This window comes from Lepidochelys kempii, chromosome 4, assembly GCF_965140285.1.
Source record: "Lepidochelys kempii isolate rLepKem1 chromosome 4, rLepKem1.hap1, whole genome shotgun sequence".
Lineage (NCBI taxonomy): Eukaryota > Metazoa > Chordata > Testudines > Cheloniidae > Lepidochelys > Lepidochelys kempii.
Window position 1 is genome coordinate 29,514,558 of NC_136383.1, and position 27,259 is coordinate 29,541,816.

Below are 27,259 nucleotides of genomic sequence, written 5' to 3' on the forward strand. Positions count from 1 at the left end.
CAGAGAACATGCAATAAAATGGTTTGTGATGTAATAATTTATTGCCAAAATAACCTCTAAATTGCTCTTCACTGAAATTACTGAGCCAGATCTTCTGTCCTGATACATTTCCTTTGTATTTTTCCATGTTCATAGCCTAGCAGGACAGATAAGGGCTTACTGTCTACCATAGCTGGCTCTAAGCCACCCCTTTCTGTTCTCACCAGTGTAGTAAGCACCTCTGGATATGAGAGGGCTTGGCCAAGAATACTGCTTCACTCCAGCAATCCTTAGGGACCATGATTAGCCAGGATGGGTTAGAGCAACCCTGAGGCCCCAAGATAAAGGGTGCAAAGGTGGCTTTCCTTTCCTTTCCTTTGAGTCCTGCACTGGATATTGAGTAGCCAACCTGAGGATCTAGATCTCTATTTGAAAGCTGGGCCTTTATAGTATGAACACTAAGGGCCTGACTGCAATCATCACGTACAAATATAAGTAACTACTCACATGGAGTCCAAGTTTTGTTTGTGGCATGAGCTCAGTGGGATTGCTCATGTGAGTAAAGTTGCTTACACACATATGTGTTTGCAGGATTGAGCCCTGAAGTAATCAATGACTTACTATTTAAAAAATAAAATACTCAAGGGCCAAATTCCATTTTTGATTACTCATATAGAAGCCCATTGATGTAAGTGGGATTGCACAAGTATAACCAAAAGCAGAATTTGGCTCCAAGACTCAAGCTGTCAGTGCACATGGAATCATTTCCTCTAGCAAAGACAAATAAAGTTATTGTTTCAGAGTGCTATAGTGAGTCTCACTCACAAAACAACCAAAGTCACTTGTGTAACCCAGTTACACATTTTAGAGATGCGTGAAAGTGGCTGTTTATCTAGCCCATGTTGCTGGATGTCTAGTGTTCTCTGTTTTTTAATTATCTCCAGATCCATTGCTTCAGCACATGGACTGAAATGCTGAGAACACAGGATGTTTTGTTGAAGAGGCTAGGTACCATATTATCCATTATTATGGTCATAAAATGTTTAAGGAAAAAGTCAGAGAAAGAAGTTAAAGTTCTGTTTTGTGGAAGGTGACTGTTATGCTCTCCCTGCAGCTCACATAGCCAGATAAACAGTAGGTGGGCATTGGATAGTGTGGGGGGGGAAATGATGACTCAATGACTTTTAAAGGTTGAGAACCAACCACATCAACATTCATAAGGCACTTTGACGTCTGTTTTCATCTGGCAATATTTTGGGGGCTGTACAATGGACGAGCAGGACTAGGGCAGGGCTGCCCTAAAGACAAGGGCCTGGATAGTTCGCCATGGGGTAGGTTTTTTTTGGTGGTGGTGGTAGTGTTTAATGTTTTGTTCATTCTGCTGCACTGCAGCTTCACTGTGGCAATGACTGGAGAAAGTCCTGTGTCAGCTCCCTTCTGGCACTCAAAAAGGGCACATCACTTGCCCCAGAAAAATTTTCTTCTATTGGCATTCTAGATCAGGCTATATACTCACGCTTTAATTAGGATTATCCCACTTTCACAACTCCTTGCCATCCTAAGCTCAGCTCAGCAAGAGATCCCTCCCCCAAATTTCCACAAGCAATTCTCTTCCAGCACCCATTGGTCACAAGCATGGGCAAAGTGCTTGGTTTTAATAGATAGCAAAAGGTCCTGCCACTTGGGACACAAGGGTGAGGAAATGAAAAGTGTGGAGCATGAGCGTGTACAAATGTGTCCTTGGTGCAGTTTGGAAGTGAATCAGCTACAAATTGCATAGCCGGCTCGGGTTAAAGGGAGGAGGAGGCTGGGAGAGAGAGGGACTCGTAGGGCAGGGGCCCAATAAAAAGGTCCGGAGGGCCATGGGTGCAGGCCAGGCAGGGAACACCCTCCCACAGATCCACTAAACAAAAGCCAGAGAGGCAGACGGTAAGGCTGCCCTCACCTCCTGGAGTACACGCTGGTGAGTATGAGGGATGTAGTGCCCCATCCACCAACCAAGTGCCAGGAGGTCTCTGATTCTGGTGGCTCCTGCCAGGGACGAACCTATGGCGCACCAAGGGGGACTCCACCACCTGCACACGAAGCAGAGGGTTGTGTGGCGGGGCTCTATGAGGATATCTACCCCCTCGGTGACCACCATGGAGCTGATCGCTGAGACCAGCTTCCAGGTCTGGAGGAGGTCCTGGTAGAAGACCAGCAGCTTGGAGAGGTATCATGGAAAACCGTTTGGATGAAGTAAAAGAGAGCTGCCGGTTATATTGGAGCCCTTGGAGGGGGCAGAGGAAGGCATATGCCAACATGCTTCACGTTGGACCACCTGTACTGTAAAGTAGTCTCTGCAGGGCCTGGACACGGAAGACATGGACCTGACTGTGAAGGCAGCCCAGGCCCTGTCCTTCCTCGTCCAGGGGAAGACTCAGTGTTCAGAGTATACAGCTGGCCTGACTGCACTCAGCCTTGATGCACCGCCTCGCCTGAAGCTGACAGGTTTGGTCAGGGTCCAGTTGAGCTTGACCAGACACTCCACGGAAGCATATAGCACCTGTAGAAAACCCACAAATTGGGGTGTGAAGCCAAATGCCCACAGAGTGCCCAGGAGATATCCGTGGTTCACTCTTCTCCTTGTCCAAGGACAGGAAGGCAAATGACAGACAATCCCTATTACCGAGATCCCGGACCAGATAAAGGTTATCAAAGATGGTACAGCCTAGGACAGTGTAGGTCTGGTCAGAGTGAACCCCTCCACCAGCATGGATCCCAGCGCTGCAAGATGGCCTTTGCTACGACCTTGTAGTCCGTACTGAGGAGTGAGATTGGATACCATTTCCTAAGGCCACGGAGGTCTCCCTTGTTTGGTAGCAAGGCAAGCACAGCTCGCCCATATGACAGGGGAAGCACTCCTCTCCCTAAGGATTCGGTCACCATGCCCGGTGACTTATTAGTTGATGAACATTAGAAGAACTGCTGGCTGAGGGAGGTTAGCCCCCGGCTGGCTCCCCCACACCCAAGGACCCGCTCTCTTCCCCCCGCCGGAGCCCCCCTCCCCGTGGCTGCCAGCTCCCTCGTCCTATGAGCCCAGAGCAGGCAGGCAGTCCCCACTGGTCCCCCCCAAAGCACAGGGTAAGCAGCCCCAGAGCTTCCAGCTCCCCCGCCTAGAGCGCTGGGCAGTGCAGCCCCACCCCAGGGCCCAGGGCCTCCCAGTGCTGGGCGGCCCCAGACACCCCAAGTCCCGGCCACCCTAGCCCTAGACCCAGCCCCAGCACACTGCTTCCCTGAAGAGGAGCAGTTGCCTGGGCTGGGGCCAAGGGGAAAAGGCAAGCAGGGCTTCAGGGAGGAGCGGGGGCAGGGCCATGCCAGACTGTTTGGGGAGGCACAGCCTTCCCCAGCCTATACGATAAGCCACCCATGTTACTGGGCATGAGATGCAGCGCTGCTGAGAACGTGACCAGAGTGAGAGCCAAGCTGGTCCTGTTTTCCTGAGCTGACCATTGGGAATCTGTACCAGAGCACCCTGTAGGCATCGGCGTCGGTCGGATCCAGGGAGGAAAGGCTGGTGTAGAAGGCCCTGGCTCTTCCATGCATCTCCACTGGATCCAGGAGAGGGGTGCGGTCCTCTACCAAAAAGCAGGTGACATGCTTCTTAGCCCCTCTCTTTTTCTCTAGGGCATAGAAGAAGCGGGAGCCGCAATCCATCTCCCGAAGGAGACAGATGCAGGATTGAACAAAAGCACCCCAAGCCCAATGGTCCTCAAGAGCCCGGAGCTCCTCCTGCTTCTCCTGGCATGCTCCGCAGAGGGATAGATTTCCAGGGCTGACAGCCAGATGCCTCTCCATCTCTAAGACCTCCTGCTACAGCTGCTCTATAACCACATCCCTCTGCAAGCTGGCCCCCGGGCTGTAGTCACGACAGAAGAACCGGGAGCGGATCTTCCCCACATCCCGCCACGACTGTGCCAAGGGAAAGGCACACCTCTGCCCTCACCAGGCCAGCCAGAACTCCTGGAAGGATGTGGCACAGCCCACGTCCTCCAGCAAGCTGTTATTAAAATGCCAGTAGGCCAGCCCCGGCTTCTCCATGGTGAGAGAGGCTGTCACAGTCACGAAATGGTGGTCTGAAAATGGGGATGGCTGGATGCTGTGGGGATGGCTGGATGCTGTGGAGTTGGCCCGCAAAAGGTGGAAATGAGATAAATAAATGCTGTCCAACAAGGAGTAGTGCGACCAATCAACCTCCACCCGGATATCAGTGAAGGTGGATTCAACATCCAGGTGGTGGTCACACCAGGAGTTCACCAGGGAGTGATGGTCAACAATTTCCCTGAGGATGTCTGCAGTGGCCAGACAATGGGCTTGGTGGCCTCAGGTGGGGTGCCGTCTGCGGCCAGGCAGGTGGAGGAGACCTGGGGCACCCCACAGGCAACAGTGGGGGCAGCAGCCTGGGAAAGGGGAGAGAGAGGGTAGGACAGGGCAGCACGATAAAATCATTGCCCAAACTCAGGCCCACTGGCAGATGGTCATCCTCTCCATGGGTGACTGGGATCAGACCCAGCGCCTCAATCTCCTCAGAGATGGAGCTAAAGTCCCCATCCTCTGCCACAGAGTCCACCCTGTCAGCAACCAAGGCAACATCTACCATGGCACCGATGGGGGGCACAGATGACAAAGGGGTGGGGGGCTCACTTTGAGGTCTCCTCAGGGAAGGACTCTGACAGGATGGCGTTACTGCCATGGTCCGATCAGCTGGCTCCACCCACTGGGCTCGCTCAGGGGGCATGGCTGAAGGCTCAGCGGCGGCGGCACCCTTCATGGTCTTACGGGGGGCCTCCTCCCCTTCCATACCAAGTGGGAGGTGCTGAGCCTGCACTTCCCACTTGTCGCACTTCCCTTGGACAAGCGCCCCGCTCCCCAACGTGGTAGTGGAGGTTTGACCAGTGTGGATGGGTCCAGGGGGCAAAGTCTGGGAGGCAAGGGCGGGACAACAAGGGGAAGGGGAATCTCCCCCAGGGGCGGGCCCTCTCCCGAGCATGGTGACAGCTCTGCTGCCTTCTCTTCCACAGGCCCTACCCAACTATGCACAGTGGTGATGGGCCCAACTGCTCATCTGAGTGCAATAGGGGGGCTATCCCCGGGGCCCGAGTGGAAGCGGCAATGGGCGAAGGAGGAGGAGGGGTGGTTAAGGAGATCAGGCAGTCAGGGTTGCAAGCGGTAATGGGGCCGGTGCCCTCCCAGATCTTGGGGGTCCCCAGAACCCCTCCATGGTGGGCTCCAGACGTGCCCCGTTGCCTGGCAGAGGAAACCTCGGGCTCCCCTGAGGAATAATGTACCAGGTACTGGGCCCCCTGATGGGGCACCAGGAAGGATCCCTCGAGTTCCTCTCAGTCACACACCGCTGGCGGCAGCTGGATTTGCACCTGCTGGCGGAATGAGAGAATGTGGAGGAGGGCGGGATCCTTGCAGCCCAACGGGAGAGGGCTGATGACAGATAAAGACTTCCCCAAGGTAGAGAGGACGGGCAATAGGACAGCACTAAGGGGTGAAAACCACCCAGATGCTTAGGTCCTTCAGGGGCTCAAGAGGAACACAGATGCCCTCCATCGCAAGGCCCTTCTCCACAGCCTCCTGGGCAGTGCCTTCCAATGACAGGAAGAAGACAACCTTCCTGTACATCTTGGAGGTTGCCACAATGGCCGTGGGCCCCACCACCCACGCCAATGTCCACATGTAGGTCTCCACGTGGGACAAGGCGGACATCTGGAGGCAACAGACACCATGCTGCCTGGTCAGGGTGGGAAAAGGGCTCTGGCCACCAGAGATGGAACTAGGGGAGGTGGCAGGCGCAGATGACAGGGCGGTGGGCGGAAGGACTGGCCACCTCGGCGTACACTCTGGGGGGTGGGGGTTAGGTGCCCCCAGAGCTGGTGGAGGGAATAGCAGGGGGAAGGGAAGCCGTGGCCGATAGCAGGGCCGTGGTGGGGGAAGCGGTCCCTGCCATGGGGGGCTTCACCTTCCAGGCAGGGCTCTTGCCTTTCTTCTTCCCCTGGCCCTTTCTTCTGGCTGAGGAGCTCCCTTGAGTGTGGTAGAGGTGGAAGCCATGGCAGCAGTGGAGTCCCTACCCGTGACCGCTGTTGCTGTTTCCTGGTGGGGGCTCTGGCAATGGCCCAGCCGCGGCAGTCAAAGTAGTAGCCACAGGGATGGATGGGGGAGTAAGCTGGGGCGGCCACCTCCTGTCATCCAGGGAGAAGGGACAGGAGCTAACACCGGAGATGGGGGAGCAGCTAAGCACTCCCCCCACCTAGGCTGCAGGCAGTGGAGGAGGGTGACAACGGGGGGGGGGTGTCATAAGGGTGCCAAATAAGGCCTGGGGAGCAGGGCGGGATCCCTAGCACAGGGCAGGAGTGCCGGCTCCTCCGGCTGCACTGGGTTGGAAAGGGACTGTCAATGCACAGGGGAATCAACAACAACAAAAAACACACACGCACACCCATAAGGCAAACCATCCAGGCCCTTCTCTTTTTGGATTCCACTCCATAGCTTTAGGGCAGCCCTGTCCTGCCCTGCTCGTCCATGTACAGCCCCCAAAACATTGCCAGGCTTTGTGTGGGAAGCCTCAGGAGGGATTTATAGCGCCCGAGCAAGCCCGGAGGTGTAGTGCCGCAGCAGCACCCACGGCGCGGTGGAGCCAGTTCACATGCGAGTCACGCCCGCTGCCGGGAGCCGGAGAACAGCCACACTGGGGCTTCACCAAGTGATGAGAACAGACGTCAAAGGGGCCTTATGAATATTGATGTGGAGGCTCGGGTTGCTTTCGTAAAGGAGCAGAAGGAAGCAAGATGGCTGCCCTTTAGGATTTGTTAGCAAGGGGAGCAGGCTGCATTTGCTGGATTGCTGCAAGGCTGAGGGACATAAAGAGGTCAGAGCGGTTATCTTAATGCCACGAAACTCTCCCTTTCCTTCAGCGGGGCTTGGCTAGCGTGCTGCTGGGGGCTGGGATGCCGGGCTCCGCTGCCTGATCTACAAGTAGAAAGAGGGGAACGAAATTTTGTTCTGAAGCTTCTCCAACATGGCTGACAAATATAGTTTTAAAAATGTTTAAAAACTAGTGAGCTGGTGGCTTTCCTCCGGTGGGTTGGGCTGCTGCTCTCACCCCAAACTTTGCTTTTCAGCTCCTCTCAGCATCTCGGGCTGGCTGGTGTATTTATTTATTTTTGTAATGCAGGGAAGTGTGCTCATCATTTTTTTTTAAAAAGACTTCATGATTCTTATGAACAGTTGTTGCTGTTGTCCCACTTTCCTCCCTTTTGGTGGGTTTCCTTCTTTTCCTGCGCCGTGTCTGTCACTGTATTTTATTGTGTTCTTTAAAGAGCCCCAAGAGGTGTTTTAAAACTGCGGTGGATGCCTGTTTTCTTTTTCCACTTCAGGAGGATTTTTCCGATTGAATGTGATAGCTGGTGGGATTTTCTGCATCTAGCTTTCATTTATTGTTGGTTTATTGAATGCAAAGGGGGTGCCTGGTGCTATGGGGGAGAACGGGGGGAGGAGGAGAGGAATAGTTTCTTTGGACAAAAAAACCGTCTTTTCTTTCTGATAAAGATAGATCCGGTGCCCACAGCCTGGGCGTTCTGGCTAGTTTGAGGAAATATCTGTGAGAGAATTTGTACGTGGAAAGTGTGTTTTTCTGGCTTTGTGCTTCTCATGAATCAGCTTTCATTTGGTTTGCTGGTGAGTGACAGACAGACACAAAGGCAGGCGCAGTCAAAGGGGGAGAAGGTGGTGGGGGGGGAGAAGAGGATTGTGGAGTTTGAGGACTACAAGGTCAGGGGCGCTGAAGGAAATAAAACCCAATCCTAGAGGAGAAAGAGAGAAATGGAGAAGAGATTTGTAACAAGGCCTTCCTTTTTCTTTATGATTTTTGTCATCCTTGTTAAATCCTGTGATCTAGGCAACTTACACAATGTGACTAAGAAAAAATGCTTTCTACTGTACATTAGATTAAAAATGTCTTTAGCCAGGTAAGGCATGCACCTACAGTCTGATAGGAAAAAATCCAAAACATATGATTTTCAGATCTGACATCACTGTATCCTGATGTTGTGTTTTTATTAGCATTAAACCATTCTTCCAGCTGTTGCAGTCATTTTCATACCCTTGGTAAAAATGAGGCTTTTTTGTTTGCTCTTTGATTCTTGGAAATTCAGCTAGTCCTTGTTCTGCTTAGCTGTTTTCCTTTTCAAAGTGTGAAGTGGGGGAGAAAAGTGATGTGGTATAGTAGGCTTCCACTGAAATGTTTCAACCAAAGGTCTCATTATGAGATTTTTTTCCATGATGGAGAGTATGCAAATGAACACTGTGATAGAACTACATGATAAGCAACTGAGAAAAGGAACAGTGAATAGCAGTGTGGTTGTATAATTTATCTTTAAAACCAGAAATGTAGGAATTTCAGAATTGAGGAGTCATTAGCCTCAGTAAAAGCAGGTAAGTGGGTGTTTTTTACTGGCTAATGAGGCCATTATATTTGCATTATAATGGCAGGTTGACTTACTGCAGTGGAAGGGATAACATGTATATTCATTTGTGTATTTGCATGTGTATTCCATGATGACACTTGTATTGGAGGCTGTGAATTGCAAAATAGGGCATGTTTGTAAAAGAAATTCAGCAGAGAGGTGTTAACTGTCAAGAGTCATGAATAAGTTTCAGTTAGAAGGTGATGTGGATTATCAAAAGGTGAAGAAACCCACACCACAAAGCATACACAACCTTTTTAAATTGCACCCCAAAAACTATTTGTTGAACATTTCACTTGTAAATCATTCTTCTACTTATCTTTTGAGGAGTTAGGCAAATTTGCTTTAAACATTGAGTGTCCATCAGATGAGCTGCTTTTGCAGATTAAAGGAACACTTTACTCATGTCTCCAGAAGATAAGCACAGTTCATTGGCCAGTCCTTATGGCTGCTTATAATGATGATTTTATTTTTTTATTGGGTATTTCCCCATCTTACATAACACATTCCACCCAATAAACAAACAAACAAACAGGTTACAACCCATTTAGTTGTTTATACATTACTATTTGTAAATCACATTGTATGTATAACCCATCTAATGTCATAAAGAAACACTTCCTTTCAGCTCTTCATTTCTCAGACTTGTAATATTTTAATGTGTTCTCTTCTCTCCTTGAAAGCTTTCTACTCCGTTGTGGATCATTTCCCTTCACTTCTCTATTACTAAAGTATCTAATTTTCAAAGGATTGAACAAAATTAAACATTAATATCCATAGAGTCTTGATAAATCTGAGTTGAGACAGTTGGATTTATTCCTACTCCGTCAAGCAAATAAAGCTTTTCCCATTATTTTGTGTAGTCCACTATATACGCATAAGCTACATACAGGTACTATTTATGTGTATCATACAGTTTATGCTGTTGTTTGCACTGTTGCTTTCCTGTAGAACAAGTAAAAGGCAAGAATTTGGAGCCAAATAGTTCTCTAATGGGCAATACATTGACACACTTCCTTAGTTGCTCAGGAAAAATTGGTTAGTCTCTAAGGTGCCACAAGTACTTTTCTTTTTGTGAATACAGACTAACACGGCTGCTACTCTGAAACCAGGAAATATAGTGTAGTACCAAAGAAATCCTGTCAGAGAAATCCATACAAAAGTTTAAATCCAGCAGCTAGGCTGGGGGAAATGTAGTGACTAGTTTGTTGAATTAGTTCTCTATTTTCTTGTTCTTTGTTGTATGTGAACAATCTTTCAGTGGAAAACAATTTGGTTGGAGAAGAGTTCCTCAGAATTAGCTCAATGGTTCCAAGGACCTCTGAGATTAGTTGTGTGTGTTTCCCATTTTAGAAGCTTTCACATACTGAACTAACCATTAATAAATATTGGCAAGAAGAGGTGGGAGGGAAGGGAGGCATTTTTGTTACGTAGATTAATAAATCTGCCAAATTGTTGTTAGTAGTAAGATTTTTGAACTAGGACTTTGGCATTTTATTGGTTCTTGGCCAAGAGCCAGGGGAACTGATATTGTTTTGATATAGTGCGCATGGTCCTAGACTTTGGCATGTCAACATTGTTTAAAGAACAAGGAACGTGTGCCTTCCGAGGCACTGTTATGACAGACAGATTTCCAAGATCTCTCGTTGTCACTGGTACTGCATTAGGTAACAGAAATAGGTGGTCATAAATGTCTGGTTTCAGTGTGATGACTCAGGGCACTTTCAGAATTACTCTCCTACCTGCAGAGCTGGAATTTTTAGCTGCCACAACTAGAAGGGGCCATTTTCACTTAATCTGAGCAGTCATCGTAAGACATACTACAACTCCTTGCACTCCTGGGACTTATCCCCCTACCTGATCATTTACAAATATTAGTGACATCTAAGTGGTCCTAAAAACAAAGCATGTTTCAAAATAAACGTGCTCAGATTTTCAATGCATGTTTTACTGGTAGTGCTAACATTACCAAAACGTTCTGGGAGCTATGAGGAAAGTTTCATGTTTGATTTCTTCTAAATTATTTTTGTTTAAAAGGCAGTGCAGTGGTTTTCTAATAGAGTGTCTAAATAGTCACTTTAAATAATTTGTTCAGTTAAACGCTAAGTGGTATACTTTTTTGTTTTTCCAAAAGCAAAGAGGATCTCTCATTAAAACACGTATTTTTTCAAGCTGAAACTTTGGATGAGCTCAAATTCTGGCTTATCAAACTAACCCTCTTCCGCTCTTATTTGACTGCCACACAGTAGCTTTAAGTGTGGTAGTACAGTAAAGCCAGCAGCAGCGAAACTTCTTGCAAGCCAGATTTACAATTGGAACCCACAAGTGGTAGAATAAAGTTGCCAAGTTTCAAGTAAAGTTGGTGGTTATCTTGGAAACTGTGCTGCAGAACACAACCACAAGCGATTTCGCCAAATAATATACAGTATTTACGTAGTCCAGCTCTCCAATTTGTTGTCAAGGCACTCTGCCAACAATCAGTGTTGTGACATCATTTAGAAAGGCTGTGTGCTTGATCCTCTGATTCTGAGATGGAGTGGGATGTACTATGATTCAAAAGGGAAAGGGAAATAAAAGACTGTAGTCTGAACCAGAGATAAAGCATATGACTGCATCATGGCTGTCAGCCAAATAGGAATTATGTGCATCAATCATTTTCAGCATTATTCTGATCCTGAACTCAGCAAACACCCATCTATCCATTTAACTTGCTTCTGGAAGACATGTATTTTTATATACTGAATGTTTGGTGAGAACTGAACAAACTATTGTGGCTTGATTTAGTATGTTTTTCAGATTATCAGTGAGTGCATATTTAACTTGCCCAGTATACTGCACACACATAGAACTAGAAAGTACCACGAGTAATGGTCTTCTCAGTGCCCATGTGGATGGAGATGGGGAAAGAGATTGGATATCAGAAAAATGACTTTAAGTCAGTTACCATAGTCCCAGGGAATTGCTCAATGCATACAGACATCTGAGGTCAAGTAATGAGAATATGAACTTGAAATATCAACTGGGCTAATCCCAAGGGTAATCAATGACCCGCTGACTGGAAATAAAGGGTTGTTCAGTTTCAAAAGATTAGACATGTGTCTTGTGGTGTGAGGGTAGGCAAGTGAAGGAGGGGAGAGGAAATAAAAGTTTCTTAAAGTTTTGATTTGTTTCAAGACCTTCCAAATAACCTGAACTCAGTTTTTAAAGGTGGAAGAGAAGAGATGCTTAGTTTGGCTCACATTTTAAAAAACTGCACTGATTTAAAAGACGAAGAAAACCTAACCAATCACTCGTAATGAAAAATTTTAAACTTTAAACTGGTAAAATGCACTTAAGTGTGATGCTTTAAAGCCCCCTTTAACATACAATTCTTTAACATAGACTTGGCTCTTAAGAGGCAACATCTAGATTTGTTCCTTTCAGAGTCTGGCACATACTGCTTTCCATGCATTTTCCAAAAACTTATCAATCCAAGCAAACTTCAGGGCCTTTTTGAAAAGTGTTCTAGAGGGATGTGAATTTGGAGTTAAAGATTCAGATGCTGTGTTGTAGCGGTTTGTGGCAAGGCCCAATCCTGCCCACCTTCCCTAATGCGATAGTTTTTACTCATGCCAGAAGTCCCAGCAAAGTCCAGACACGAGTAATGGTTTGCAGGATTGGGCCTTCAGCTTGATCTTACATATAAAGAAAAATGATTTAATTTCCATTGCCGTGTGCAATGTAGCAGGCCTGTCATATGCTCAGGTTTAGCAGGAAATTAAAATTAAGTACCTTAAATGGTATTTCAAAGTTTTCAGAAGTGTATTAGTATGTGCTTTAAGAAGGCACCTCCATATACTGATACCGTAGAAATGTAATGCATGGAAGGTGTATTTACTTTGTAGACCTTGGTTTAAGAGCAAAGCGATGAGTAAAATTTCCATGATGAGATATAAATCAATGCTTTCCCAGTTCTCAACTGCAGTGTCTTACACCTCTACTTACTGGAAAATCGTTCTGGATTTTTACTATCAAAGCATATTTTGCACATTAGGGCAGTGAGTACAGCACTTCGGGTTTGGGTGGGCACTTCAAAGGTGCCTAGCTAAAAGAGTGAGCTAGTGAGGCTGAGTTTACAAAAAGTCTACTGTGCATGGGAAGAGTATTCTGTGCTCTTCTTGTGTGAGGTAAAAAAAAAAGTGAGGAGATGAGTGTGTTAGATAACTTTACAAAGTGGGCTTTAATAAGGAGCTCAACAAGACAGTTTTCCCACACATGCAGGTCAGCCATCTTCAAGTTTTCTAAATAACTAAGTTGATGTAATCTAATTGTAAGAAAAAGTATCTTTCTTGTATAATATCACTACTAAGCTTGCATCATTGTAGAAACTAGCATGAGACTTTGAAAACTTGTGCTTCACCAGAGAAACATCCCAGAGGACTCTTCAAGTTTAAACATGAATTTTTCATTGGCATGTAAGAGTAGGATAATTACCGCAACCTTGCCTATGTATTCTTTACTATGAACATGAAACACACTATACTTATTATTACATTTTGGTTCTTAAGATTAAAATGACTTGTCCCCTTATAATGCTTAAGAACTCAGAGTTCTGTCCGTCTTCCAAATGGTTTGGCATGAGACACCATAAGTAGAATAATGGATACTGATTTGGCTTCAGTGCAGTAACACTGATGCAACGACTTACCAGGTGGGTACATGTTTAAGATCAGGATGACGACTCTCCATGCGGTTGCATGCACATGGTTATAGTGTTTGTAAACACTATCCCAGAATTCCTAGTAACTGCCTTGGCATAGTCAGTGAGTACAGACCAGAGGGAACGTCCTTGCTCCTCACAGGGAAATAATGATTGTGAACTTTGGGATCTCGGGGGGGGTTGAGGGGGAATGCAATAGGTTGGTTTTGGCTGAACTTTCTGCATTTTCTTTTACATTAGAGACTTTGTCAAATAATGCTTCCTGCCCCCTTGTCCTGATGGCATTCATGCTTTACAAGCACACTTGCTTGGGGTTGACTGATCTTTAGATTCAAGAGGGTTTGTTGTAAAGGTGTTTGATTTGAGGCTACCTTTTTCCCCCTCTTCTTTGAAGATTCCATCACCAAAAGCTTTCACCACAAGCTGCTTTTAACAATACAGCAATCCCACAGTAAATTATATTTTCTTCCTTAATTTGGAATGACTCATTGCCTCTGAATACTGGAACAATCCCATCTTTACCGAACAAAAATGAAATCCTCAATCATACCAACTTTATAAATAAAATCAGTTTTTTGGAAGGAGTTATTACTTAATGAGACATGTTGACACACACACAGGCGTTATTGTTGCGAAAGCAAATACCACTGTAAGGCAAGTTTCAGTTCTCAATAAAGCATAAGAAGCTCTGTAGACATCTCCCTGTTTGCTCAACCAAAGGAACAATGCCTTCAATCTGTGTCAAATGGATGGTCATTATTTTGTTGATTTGCCAGGCTGGTTACCGGAAGAGCAGATGAAAATAAATCTGTTGGAAGCACCCCAATTGATAATTTAGTTCATACTTCATTGTGAATTTGACAAAAAGTTGCCAAACAGGTTATGGTATAAGGAAGAGTAGAGAGAGGCCTTTTGGCTACACCATGCATATTGTTAGACCTTTTTGGCTGAGGTTCCCAAAGTATTATTCATCCTGAAAACATTACCTCCAGCTTAAAGCAGGGTTTTAGTCTTTGCTGTTTGATAAAATTCTAAAGCCCTTACAACCACTTTCCACAGGCAAGTACTTGGGGAGCGGCAATGCATATCACATGCTTTGGGAAATGAATCCGGGGTACGTGCTTATTTTCTTGTGAACAGGAAAGCAATTGATGCTTGAACCTACAGCAGGATCCTTCTGCATATTTTGATTTCATCCAGATGAGTCTGGGTATTGCTATCATAAAACAGACTCTGTATAATAATCCATGTGCCGTGTTATATGCATTTCTGCTGCTATTTAGTGACATGTCCTCATTTGTTTCATGTTGCTTCCATCTTGCATTAATTTAATTACAGTGGTTGTGCTTTACCATTGCATACCGACAGGTTCTTTTTGATCTATCATTTTCATTTCCTTGGTGCAGTTGTCTATATAGCATCCAACTTCTGGTTCTGTTTCATTCAGACTCTTCACAATGTATGAAGAGGGACTTGTCTTGTTTTCTTTTTGGAGTTTTTTCCTTGAGCCAAGATTAGTTTCACAGCAGCTGAGTATAAAAGTAAGGAAGACAGGAGTAAAGGTTATGGAGAAGGGAAGATGTTAGAAAATGGCTCTTCTGAGACTGCATTGCCTTTTTATTCTTCCTCTTGGGCCACCAGTGCAGAGAGAGGCAAAAAAAAGAGTACACCGTGTTAATACTGGGCCTGATCTTGATATTAGAGGGCATTGCCCTTGACTTTAAGGCCTTATCCAGTTCCATTATTACTGGTGTTCTTTCTCTAGTTAGCACTAGAGGTAGCGACTACTCCTGGATCACACCCCACTTTCTTGCTCCTGCTACCTTTTTTTTTTTTTTTAAATCTTTGTTTAATCTGTGTGTTCTTTCGGTACCCTTTCATTTTTGTTTGAAGTCTCATACTTTGAAGTTATACCATTTTTATACTTGCCAGAGCACACACCACTCTTTCAGCTGTTATGTAAGCAAAAATAAAAGAATGACTGCATATTTCTTCTTGTGTAAAAATTGCTTTACTTCCCTTTGTGTGGCAACGACTACTGTGAGGAAAATGTTCTGTTGTTGCACTAAAACCAGAAGTTGCTCCCCCACCCCCGAAAGTCACAGAATTGTGACAGCCTGGAAGTTTTAAAATACATGCAGAATTTAGAGCAAACGCACTGCCACTCTTGAAACGGAACCTGCAAAAGATAAAAATAAATTGGACTTTGCCTTTCCCTTGGTCCTTATTAGTATATTAAAGAAGACCTGAAAAATGTTGCTTTAAATTAACTAAGTTTTTTGTTTTGTTTTTTCTTGCGTTTTTTAAAAACATCAGAAATTCAGATCTTTTCTGTCCAGAAAGCTAATGGAGTTATTGAAATGACAACATCATGAAAGTCAAGAAAGTGAAAGCTGAGTAATTGAGAGGGAAAGGGATTATAAATTAGGCTGTTTTTTAACACCTATTTAACTTGTATGACTAAGACATTTTGGGAAAAGGAAGTCTTTGTTAAATGTTCAGCACTCTGCCCATTAAGTTGATGTGTGCAACTTCCTCTGAGACTTCCAGGAGGTCAGCCACCAAAAATAGGAAAGATCAGACTTGCATTTCTCCTCTTTAGGAATATCAATGAGAGTGAATAAAATAAAACTCTTTGCAGGCCACCATACATCCTTAAAAAGTTAAAAAAAAAAAAAAAAGTTGTGCCCTTCTTATTTGCATATCACCTTGGTCATAGTAAGGAAGATTTTGGAGGGGGGGAGGGAATGAGAAAGAAGAGCAAATCATCAACAGCCCCAGTGATGCCCATATAATGGGAAGGGACACCTTCAACTTAACCACACTTCTTTCTGAATCTTGTCTGCCTGTTATTGCTACAAGTCACATCTGAGAACTGTAACTGAAAGAGATTAGAGGAAAAAAGTGTATTTTTGTATTTGACAGCACTCTTTGGCAGTTCTGCTGTCTCCTCTGTATAGTCAGGCTGTGATCCTGAAAATTACTCTGTGCTCACAAACCATGCTGCTTACATAGAACCCCATTGGCTTCAGAGAGGCTCCACAGGGACAAAAGAGCCTGTGCGCACACAGCAACTTGGAGAATTGAGGCATTATTTAGTCAGCTTCTTACATTCTTCCGAAATGGGGGCAGGGTGGGAGAAAAAAATGTTATTTTGTTTTTGGTTAAAAAAGGGGGGAAATGTAGCTGTTAAACCATAAAAAATGGGCAGAAGGACTCAGGGGCAGGTGTAGTAGCTGAAACTACTTGTAATACTTCTAAAAATTTGACTAGATTTCAGGTTAATGATTTCCCTTTAAAAATAAACCCTGTAGCTAATGGGGATTGGGAAGAAACTTTCCCTGTGGACAGGTTGGTCTATAACTATCTACTGCAATTGTTTTTCAGATTTTTTTTTTAACCTCCCTCTGGAGCATCTGGTATGGAATACTAAACGGTCAGACACCAGATATTGGACTAGATGGATCACTGGTTTAATTTGGTAGTGGCAGTCCTGATGTTCTTAAATAGAAGCAGAATGGATAGCGAATGACTATTATTTGTATTCTAGTAGCACCTTGGGCTCCGATCAAGACCAGGGTCCCCTTGTGCCCAGAGCTTTACAAACATAAAATAAGGCAGCCCCTGTCCCACTTACTGCAGCAAAGTAGATTGTCAAAAAGTAAGACAGTGAAAAATGATAAGAGTAGAAGTAGCTTGCTTTCAGAACTCAACAACAGAAGCATTGCTACAGGGGGAGACTCAGACAATCCCTTTCTTGAATAATTTTCAAAACAAACTAAAATTACTTGATGTTTGTAATACAGAAGGCATAGAAATCCCAACCAACATTACAAAAGAAAGTTTCTGCCTTAAAATGCTAACATTATGAATCGACAAGACAGACAAAAGGTGGGAGGAAGAGATACAATTTATAGGCAATGGTTGGGACCCAAGGTACAGATATATTAAGGTGCTGATGCAAAGCAGCATTGAAGCCAGTGGGAGTCTTTCCATTCACTTCAGTAATCTTTGGATCAAACCCTAAATGGCTTACCCAAGTACACACAGGAAGTTTGTGGCAGAGGCGGAACAGAACCCTGAGTCCCAGAGCCTTAACCCTCTTTCCTGTCCAAGCAGACTTTAACAGATAACTGGCTGCTCTTACTGAGATAACAGAAGTAGCAATGTTAGGAAATGGAAACTAGAAGCAGAAGCAAATGGCTTTTCGCTTATTTCTAAGGCAAATTTTTATTCGTGTTTTCTGTCCATGAACGAGTACAACCTCCTTTGGTGGAGTTGTTCTGTGGTTTTAAGCTGGCACCACTCAAACAAAATGATGCAAGTTGTATTTTAATATAGTTTTTCATTTGGAGGAGGGGTTGCTGATCACTATTACTTTGATAGCAAAATAGGTAAAACAACCCCTTCAGGTGAAATGGGGATAATGTTGGGGGGGGGGGGTGTGGAGAGGAAAGGAAACTATCACAATTTCACTGCCAATGCCAGTACTTCTGCACACCTCTAACAAAAAAAGCTCTCACTATGAGCTCATTTGAGTTTAAAATAGCATGTTGTGTCAGCTAATTGCAGTGTATGGAAGAGGGGTGTATAGTGTCAGCTTAATGAGCAAGGTACTCCGATAATTCCCATTAACCTTTAGTGCCCTAAATCCTCCCATAAAGATGAGATCTCCCACAGTCTGCAAACTGTTCCCATGAATTTGCTCAAAGCTACCATGTGCATGTCATTATAACTTGGCTTATCAATTTTAAGGCCAAGTGGAACTCATGAACCCTCACATAAATGTCATACGTAGCAGTTGAGCTCATCAAAAGAGCAAGTTCCATTTGTTGTCAAAAATACTCCCTGTTGCAGGAGGTAGCGTACACAGATGTGGTTAGCAGTGAGAGGAGGGGTCTGTAACATAATCCTAAAAGCACTAATGGCCTTTAAATGTCATCTGTTATTTCTGAAACCTGAATCACACAGGGTAAATTTCTCTCTCTTCATTCACTGATCTTTCACATTGATACTCAGCTCTTTCTTTAGTTTTTATTTGGGAATATCCCTGCTCTGTGAAATCTTGGCTAATCTAATCTGTAAACTTCATTTTGCAGTGCATTTACGCAAGGCTGTACCAGGAATTATGGTATATTATAATTAATCTTGAAATGTATTCTAAAGCAAAATAAAAATGGATCCTGTTTCTTTAGGATTTAAACAATTTTCATATAGAGACTGAGTTTCATATAGCTATTCCTACAAATGCTGTCCAAGGAAATGGTCACTAGAGTATAAGGAATTTTTTTTTTGGGTCATATTTAGGGATCCAGTGCTGCTATCGACACCTTTGGAAAGAGATTGAGAGAAACACACTTAGACTTTTCTCTCCCTTGCTTCCACACCATTTCTTCTCATTAAGAGTTTTCAGATCCAGTGAGACTCGCGTCACCACGTGGGTTGCGCGCACATGGCTGCACTGTTTACAAACATGGTCCCAGAATTCCCAGGGCTGTTATGTAACAGTCCAGAGGGTGCAATATTTCAAGCGTCAGCTGTGTTAGCGGAGATTCCCAAAATCCATATTTCCAGTGCAGGTTTCCAATTACTAATAGCCACCATTGCAAATTACAGGGCTGACTGGTCAGGGTAGTTCACGAACAAATTCTGTTTCAATCTCCCTTGTGTTACGATTAAGCAATATTCAGCACTAGAGCTTAGAAGGAGGTTGTATGTGGTGAACTAAAGATAGAAGCTTTCTTGCTTGACAAAGAACTGGAGCTGGACAACGCTAGTTGAACTTGCGTAAGACAGAAAGTAAATTTGTTTTCTGCTTGCCACAAAGGCTACTAGGAATTCCAGGAACATTTATGATTTGGCAAGATTTCAAAAACATTCTAAAACCAGTGGATACTTTTTCTCATTTCAGTTTAAGTAGCAAACTGGGGAGCGTTTTCTATTCAGGTTCAAGTGATGAGCCTCAGCAAAATGTAAATAGTTTGGAGCCACTAACATTTGATGCCACATTCCCATTATTGCTAGGAGAGAAATGCCATCATCTTGGTTTATTTTAGCAGGCCATTGGAATATAGCACACAAGAGGTTTAAATAGCTGTGTGTCACTGGATTAAATTGCCTCCTGTAGCCTAAGCAGAAAAGACACAGCACTCTTATTCCCAGTCACTCAGCTAAAATTGTATTGACTTTTTGCAGCTCTCCTTAGGAGTTCACAGTTCAAGCACTCATTTATCTACTGTACCTTGCATTAAGATAACAAGATATAACTACTCAGGAAAATAAAAAAAAAATCACATTTTGTATCCTTTTTTCCCCCTTGTTTTGGTTTGGGGTGTGATTTATTTGTCTTTCTTCCTTCCCCTCCCATCCACAGAAGCTTAAATGGCCTGAGAAGTACGAACTCAGCAGGGATTGGTAACAGTTTAACTCTTTGTCCTATTCTCAACAGAAAATGAGATTACAGCTACACTTGAAACAGAATCACTATAGATGGGCAGGGACACTGCTTATTCCCTCTCCCCCCGCCCCCCTTTTCCTGTGGTATTTATTGGAACACATAGAACACATGGTCAGGTCCCAAGAAACTTTCTTTGGGTGGCTGTAATTGCTAATCCTGTGTTAAGAGGAAATGAAAGACTTGTGACTTTTATTTGTACTGGCCATATCTATAGCTTCTTGCAACTTCTGCTGATAAACAGAAATAATTTAGAGGCTACTTCCTCAAACTCCTGAACTGTGGTCTTAATTTCAACAGCATAGATCCAGCAATATACTACAGACTTGGTATCTGTGTTATCTGTGTCCAAAGTTGACTTGGAAACTTTGGCTACACGCCCTTTGAAAATCATGAATGTTGGGGGATTTGGGGTAGTGTATGTGGGGAGGGTATTTTGTTTTTTCAAAGGGCTGTGTTACAGGGACCGACAAGCTCAAAGTTGCATTCTCTTTCTCGGAGCAGAAATAAATATTTCTTAGGTTTTCAAGGAAAATAATGAAATACTCGGCACTGTTAATTTGTTTACATCTGAGGAGGGGGCCTGTCCTGATGCAAACAAATGTAACATACATTCATGTGTGCTGTATGCAAGCAAATAATTCACTTTCCCCTTCAGATGACCTCCTGCTCTGCTTCACGCGCCTGCAATGGGAGTACACTGAAGAGAGATTTCAGAGGAACAGCCGTGTTAGTCTGTATTCGCAAAAAGAAAAGGAGTACTTGTGGCACCTTAGAGACTAACCAATTTATTTGAGCATGAGCTTTCGTGAGCTACAGCTCACTTCATCAGATGTTTACCGTGGAAACTGCAGCAGACTTTATATACACACAGAAATCATGAAACAATACCTCCTCCCACCCCACTGTCCTGCTGGTAATAGCTTATCTAAAGTGATCAACAGGTGGGCCATTTCCAGCAATGGCCCACCTGTTGATCACTTTAGATAAGCTATTACCAGCAGGACAGTGGGGTGGGAGGAGGTATTGTTTCATGATTTCTGTGTGTATATAAAGTCTGCTGCAGTTTCCACGGTAAACATCTGATGAAGTGAGCTGTAGCTCACGAAAGCTCATGCTCAAATAAATTGGTTAGTCTCTAAGGTGCCACAAGTACTCCTTTTCTTTTTACTGAAGAGAGAGTTAAAGAGAGTTAGTTGGCTTAGTTACATTAGTATTGGCGCCAGGGTTTACCTCTCAAGTAGGAGTTCCAGGTCATTCTGATGACTCGCCACGTGGCCACGCGCACATGGTTACAGTGTTTACAAACATGATCCCAGAATTCATAAGGTCTGTTATGAAACAGCCGGCAAGTGTCGTATCTCGCAAGCTATGGTGACCTGCATTGTGAGTGCTGTAGAGAATATTGAGACGCTTGTACAAAACATAAACTAGAAAACACTTTGGATGTTCAAGCAGATAATTTTACTTCTGAGTTGTTTGGAAACATCACTGCCATCAGAAGAGAATTTTCTACTGCAGATATAAAATAGCAGTAAGTGTTTTAGCAATGCAGGGATAAAGGTGACTGTGTTCTTAAGCATCGTAATTTTGTTTCTTAACCAAACTAACTCAGAAAATATTTTTAAAAGACACAAAGCAATGTAAAGCTACTGTCACACTCTCACTGCATTAAAAAAAATGAACACTGTGATCTTGTGACCCCAGTCTCCCAGTCCCTTTTTATTCCTTATTAAAACATTTCCTCAGACATTTTGTGCATGTTTTGTAGAAAACTTCCTGCTTTAAAATTCAGTTGTGGAAAGATGAAAAGACTCAGTATTCTGAAGTAACGTACCTGGGTGTGCTGAATAGGAATACTGCTTAAAGACTCAATTGTAAGTTCACCAAGAAGCTTGGAAAAAGGGTGCTGCAATAGTCATGTTGCCCCAGGAACAAACCAAGAATCAGAATTAATGTACTGCATGCTCCATATTCTGTTGCAATGAAAGTTCACTGATATTTTGGTACGTTAAATATGCCAAACTTTTTAAAAAACTGTTTAAGTTCCATGAAGGCAATAGTCTTGCTAGAAATTAGCAGTTCACTAGAAACGGCAAGCAACCCATCAGAAAATTAACTTTTGACATAGATTTCACTGATGGGTTGGAGGATCTAGGAAAAAAAATATTATTTAAGAGAAGATGCTATTTTGTATCTTGAAAAGAGAACCATAAATGTGACTGGTTGCCAGAGATGGACAGGCCTTTCTTGAAAATGCTGCTAAATTAACTGAAAACAATCCAGGCCCTTTAATAAACCACTTCCTGTTTTCAGTTTTGGAATGAAACAATTTATAAAAACCAATTATTTGATGAAGGACTTTCTTCCCCCAAAGTAGCAAAGATTACTTGTTTCCTCTTCTGCTTAGTCATAAAAATATATCAAATATAGAATGGCTCACACGTTTTTACATGGTTCCTACACTACATGACTCAAGTTAATGTCATTATGGTATTTAATAATAATTCTCCTTCTCCATTTTGAATTTACATAGTCCAGAGTGGTTGGGTGTTACTATCATCTAGAATAACAAACTGTATGATTATTGTAAGGGTTTGATTAGGCATAAATCATTCTACAAGTGTAGATTAATATGTACGTATTTTAAAAATAAATTGAGGATCTAGGAGGAAGTTATAACTAAATCTGTTTACTTTAAGAGTTACATGGTATGCTGTATATATTTTATTAACCCTTTATCTCTAAAAGGAGATTAATATTTACAAAGGTGCCAGACTGAAAGCCCTAGAGAATAAATTCCTGAACATTCAGTACAATCTTTCCCACATCACGCTGTCAATATACCTCGAACTCACTACTGGAGGAACCATTTATAAGTATGGTGGTAGTTCATTTTCCATATGTTTTCCCCATTCATTTTCAATACCTCACTTCCATGCATGTTCTCTGCTGGGTCTGCCAGTATCTGTATCAGCTATGTTTCAGAGTAGCAGCTGTGTTAGTCTGTATCCACAAAAAGAAAAGGAGGACTTGTGGCACCTTGGAGACTAAAATTTATTTGAGCTCACAAAAGCTTATCCTGTATCAGCTATGGTAATTTTTTATGTAGACACATGCCAGTTCTGAACTAACCACGAATTCATTTCATATGGGCTACCAAATAGTTATCAGATAACTACAGCAGGAGGAGAAATGCTCTGTATCCTAGGCCCTGACTTGACACTGGATGCACACAGCCTCCTCATTTGGCTAATTTTAAATTGTATTCAGCATGTGAGAACAAAGGCATTTGCATTGATTACTGATAGGGCCCTACCAAATTCACTGTCCGTTTTGGTCAGTTTCATTGCCATAGGATTTTAAAAATGGTAAATTCCATGGTTTCAGATATTTAAATCTGAACTTTCATAGTACTGTAAACATGGGGGTCCCCATCAAAAAGGGGGTTCTCGGGGAAGGGGGGTCGCAAGGCTATTGTAGGGGGGCTCGCAGTATTGCCACCCTTAGTTCTGCGCTGCTGCTGGTGACGGCACTGTCTTCAGAGCAGGGCTCCCAACCAGCAGCTGCCGAGCTACCTGCAGCCGGGGGAGGTCCCTTGAGATGGGTCAGATCCAGCCCAGGAGCAGGAAGTCCTTTCCTTCCCCAGCCCAGCTGGGACTAGCATCTGGAGACAGGTGCACAGTAAGAATCCCCAGCCCTGCCCCTCCCCTACACTAGCCAGATTTTACAGGTAAGACCAGGTTTCACGGTGGAGATCAGAATTCATGGTCCATGACCTGTTTTTCACAACTGTGAATTTGGTAGGGCCCTAATTATTGATGTCTTCTTACTGATGGGTGTTGTAAGTGTTCTTTACACTGTATATAGGAGACCTAGAAATTAGTAGCTCTTTTTAAAAACAGCACTATTGAAAATGGATAACTCCTATCTACCCATTTAAAGAACTCCTCATGGTCACTCTGCATGTCGAACCAATTGCACAGCACTTAAACTTTATTGTGAATCTCTGCAGTAATAGTCAAAAAGGATGGAAGGCAAAGTAGGGTGCTGGTATTAAAAACCTCTCTTAAATATAACAGTAGGTTTTTACTGTGCACATCCTGCACTAGAATTCTCATCAAGAGTAATACTGGAACATTTTTCAAGAAAAGCTGAAAGCATTTTGAAAATGCTCAGAAACCAAAAGACTCAAGGCTTGTTTATATGAAACAAAAAGTTGCCTTTTACTCATTATTAGTGTTAATGACACCCACAGTATTTTGTTTGCAGTGGAAGTTCACACTTAACTTATAAGATCCACATAGGTGGAGGTGAGGTGAACATGCAGACTGTAATTAACACATCTGTAGTGCATATTTAACTTAGTGTTTTTTAAAAACAGATTCTGATGACACCAGAAACCTATCTGGTGACATTTTTCTCATAGTAATTTTCATTGTAAAAGAATATCTTTAAGTTGCTCCATAAAGCAGGTGTAATCAAAGAGCTGTTACTGCTGATGAAAATGAACTTCTTTGCACTGGAGGTGAGAGGGGTGGGGGAGAGAGTGCTGTGAGATTAGTTTTGCGTGGTAAAAAGTAAGTAATGATATTGTGTCAGTTTAGATGAATATCTCAAAATGCAGACTCTGTCATGGGTTTGTCATCTAGATAAAAAGGGTAAAGGAAATCCTGTCTAACAAGTTTAGCAAAAGTCACACCTGAAGTCCAATTATGTCCTCAGATACATTGGCACAGTTCCTGCTGAAGTGAATGAGTTGCACCCAGGTATCTGAGAGAAGACTTGGAACCCTCCTCTAATTTCTGTTAGTGTAGAAAATCTGCTGGTTGATAGTCACATGACTTGGAGAAAGCATTTCTTAACACAATAAATAATTACATCTAGGAACAGTTGATTTTTGGAGCATGCCAGTAGAGGGGACACATATATCATAACCTCCCAGAAGATCAGATTAAAATCCCACAGAGAGGTGAATCAGACTTGAGAGAGAGACTTATTTATCTTATGGATTTTCCACTGAATTCTACCCTTGAGGGACAGGAGTTATGGCCTTGTGGATGTGGTATGAGGTATGTCCACTAAAACCTGTGGATCTTAGTGATTCACAAAAAGAAGCCCTCCATGAATCTGGTGGAGAGCATCTACTTCTCCATGTTGCTCTTGGGTCTCCTTTACCTATTGTTCCCTAAACGGAACATGGTTCCCTACCACATATACAACCTATTTCCTCTTTCAGTGGACAGAACAAAGGAGAAATTATGCAATGAGCCTGACGGAGAGCCAATTTAAATATATGGAAAAATACTTCTATAGATGTCAGACAGCTGTACATCAGGCCCAATGTTTTGAGCAACACTAAATTTTTGATGGGTTTTTCTTGTAGTAGTTTGACTGTCACTGAAGAGAAGGATGCCACAATCCTGCAAATCCCGCAAGAATCTATACAAAAGTGTACCAACCAACCCAACCTGAACATTGCCTATGTATTTGCATGAAGATTTGACTATGGGAAAACAGGGTTTGATTAAACCAGGATCTTTTTGAACTTCAAGGCCTGTGACCTAAGAAACTACAAATTTGATTAGAACCTAACTTGGAAGAGTTCCCACAGGAAGATGTGAATAGTAAGTATTCCCCATGTATCAGTGCTAGAACCAATAACAAGGAAGATGGTGTGATTACTGAGTGAGGTGGCAAGATCTGCTGATGAGACACAATATTTAGGTTAGGAATACAAGAAACTCCAGAAGCACCTAAGAAAACATCAGATTGCATGAGAACAGATTAAGTCAATGTTGACAAGTACAAAGAAGCGTATATTGGATGAAACTTTGAAGTACGAGAAATGCTGAGTTCTGAGTTTGTTGTAATCTTTTTTTTGTCTGAAAATAAAACTAGACTGGAACTTTTCACGGGGGAGATCCGAATTCATGGTCCATGACCTGTTTTTCACAGCTGTGAATTTGGTAGGGCCCTAATTATTGATGTCTTCTTACTAATGGGTGTTGTAAGTGTTCTTTACACTGTATATAGGAGACCTAGAAATTAGCTCTTTTTAAAAACAGCACTATTGAAAATGGATAACTCCTATCTACCCATTTAAAGAACTCCTCATGATCACTCTGCATGTCGAACCAATTGCACAGCACTTAAACTTTATTGTGAATCTCTGCAGTAATAGTCAAAAAGGATGCATGATCCGATGAAGTGAGCTGTAGCTCACGAAAGCTTATGCTCAAATAAATTGGTTAGTCTCTAAGGTGCCACAAGTCCTCCTGTTCTTTAGCTCAAGTGACACAGGCCTGTCCTGCTGCAGTAGGAGGATCTGAATTCTATCCCCCTTGTTACCATGGAGTTCTGAGCAACCTAGAAGGCCATGTACATCATCACTTTGCATACAGTATACAAGTTTGGGTCACATAATTTCACAAAGGCGAGAGCAGAAATAGAAAAGATCAAGTAAAGGGCAATGAAAGAAACGAGGGAAGGAATGATGTAGAAGAACAAGAGTAGATATAGTATGATAGAAGTATGTATGGTATGGCCAGCCAGGCATTTGCATTTACTCATTCCCATAGTATGGTATGAGAAAAAGAGAGAGCATTTGGTAAAATTAAAAGGCATACACTTCAACTGGATAAAAGGAAATCAATACAAACTAGTGCAATCACACAAGGAACTTGCTGTCACGGGATATTACTGAGGCAAGTCATTTAGTATGCAAGTAGTGACAGTAGCGGACAGTTGTATGAAATAAGAACTGTCCCTGCCATTACACTAACTAGGATAAAAGTTATAGGGGTTTTCAGTTTTCATGCTTCAGGATATAAACTGAACTCTAGAAGTAATCAGAAAGAAAACAATATTGCTCACTTGATAGGTACATTACTGTGGGACCGTGTACCTTTCACTGAAGCATGTGTGATGTAGCAGACCAGAACTAAATGGACAATTGTTCTGCTTCAATATGGCACTTCACGTGTACATGAGAAGTGTATCCCTGTGTGTGCAGCCCCCAAAACATTCTCCACTTCAGTATTCAGAAGACTACTACTATGAAAACATGGTACATAAAATTGACTATTACAAATAAATATATGCAAATGTATGACTCATTTAACTGAATTCTTCGTTCATTTGGTGAGCATCTAAAAATTCAGCTTAAGCTTTAGAGACGTGACCTAGCATGGTTATCTAAACCATTCTTTGGAACAAAGTCTAAAATTGTTTAACTTTGAAAGGCAACAAACAGCTTTTTTTACAGAGGAAATTCAAGGAACAGGAAAGCTCTTTCTTCTAGCCCTTTGTTTCTAGTTTTAATATTTAATGAACATGTGATATTGTTTTAAAACCAGTCCTGATGGTCTTGTGAAGTTAATATTTAAAGCAGATGGCTGCTGTGCTTTAATAAGATGGTTACTATAGAAACACAGCACTATGAAAGCAATACTTTTTGCAGTGCATGGTCTCCTCACTAAACAACTTAAATGCCCTTGATTTATGTGAAGTGAGTGCATTCAGGACTAACATAGAAGGGAAAAGAAAGGTAGTATGCCTGTGCAGACTATTTATTTAACCTGGGACCCACTTACACTGAATTGGATAGTTAACATT

At 43.0% G+C, this 27,259-nt stretch overlaps 1 protein-coding gene across 5 annotated transcripts in view; it reads left to right on the forward strand.

Annotated features, from left to right (window-relative positions):
• The first annotated feature begins 6,570 nt into the window (after positions 1 to 6,570).
• The window catches only part of TET2 (tet methylcytosine dioxygenase 2), an 85,137-nt gene continuing 64,448 nt past the window's right edge, over positions 6,571 to 27,259 (forward strand). For all 5 annotated transcript variants that reach the window (XM_073340826.2, XM_073340825.2, XM_073340824.2 and 2 more), the window contains exon 1: positions 6,571 to 6,892. The gene's annotated coding sequence lies outside the window, so the exon portion shown is untranslated. The remainder of the gene's footprint in view (positions 6,893 to 27,259) is intronic.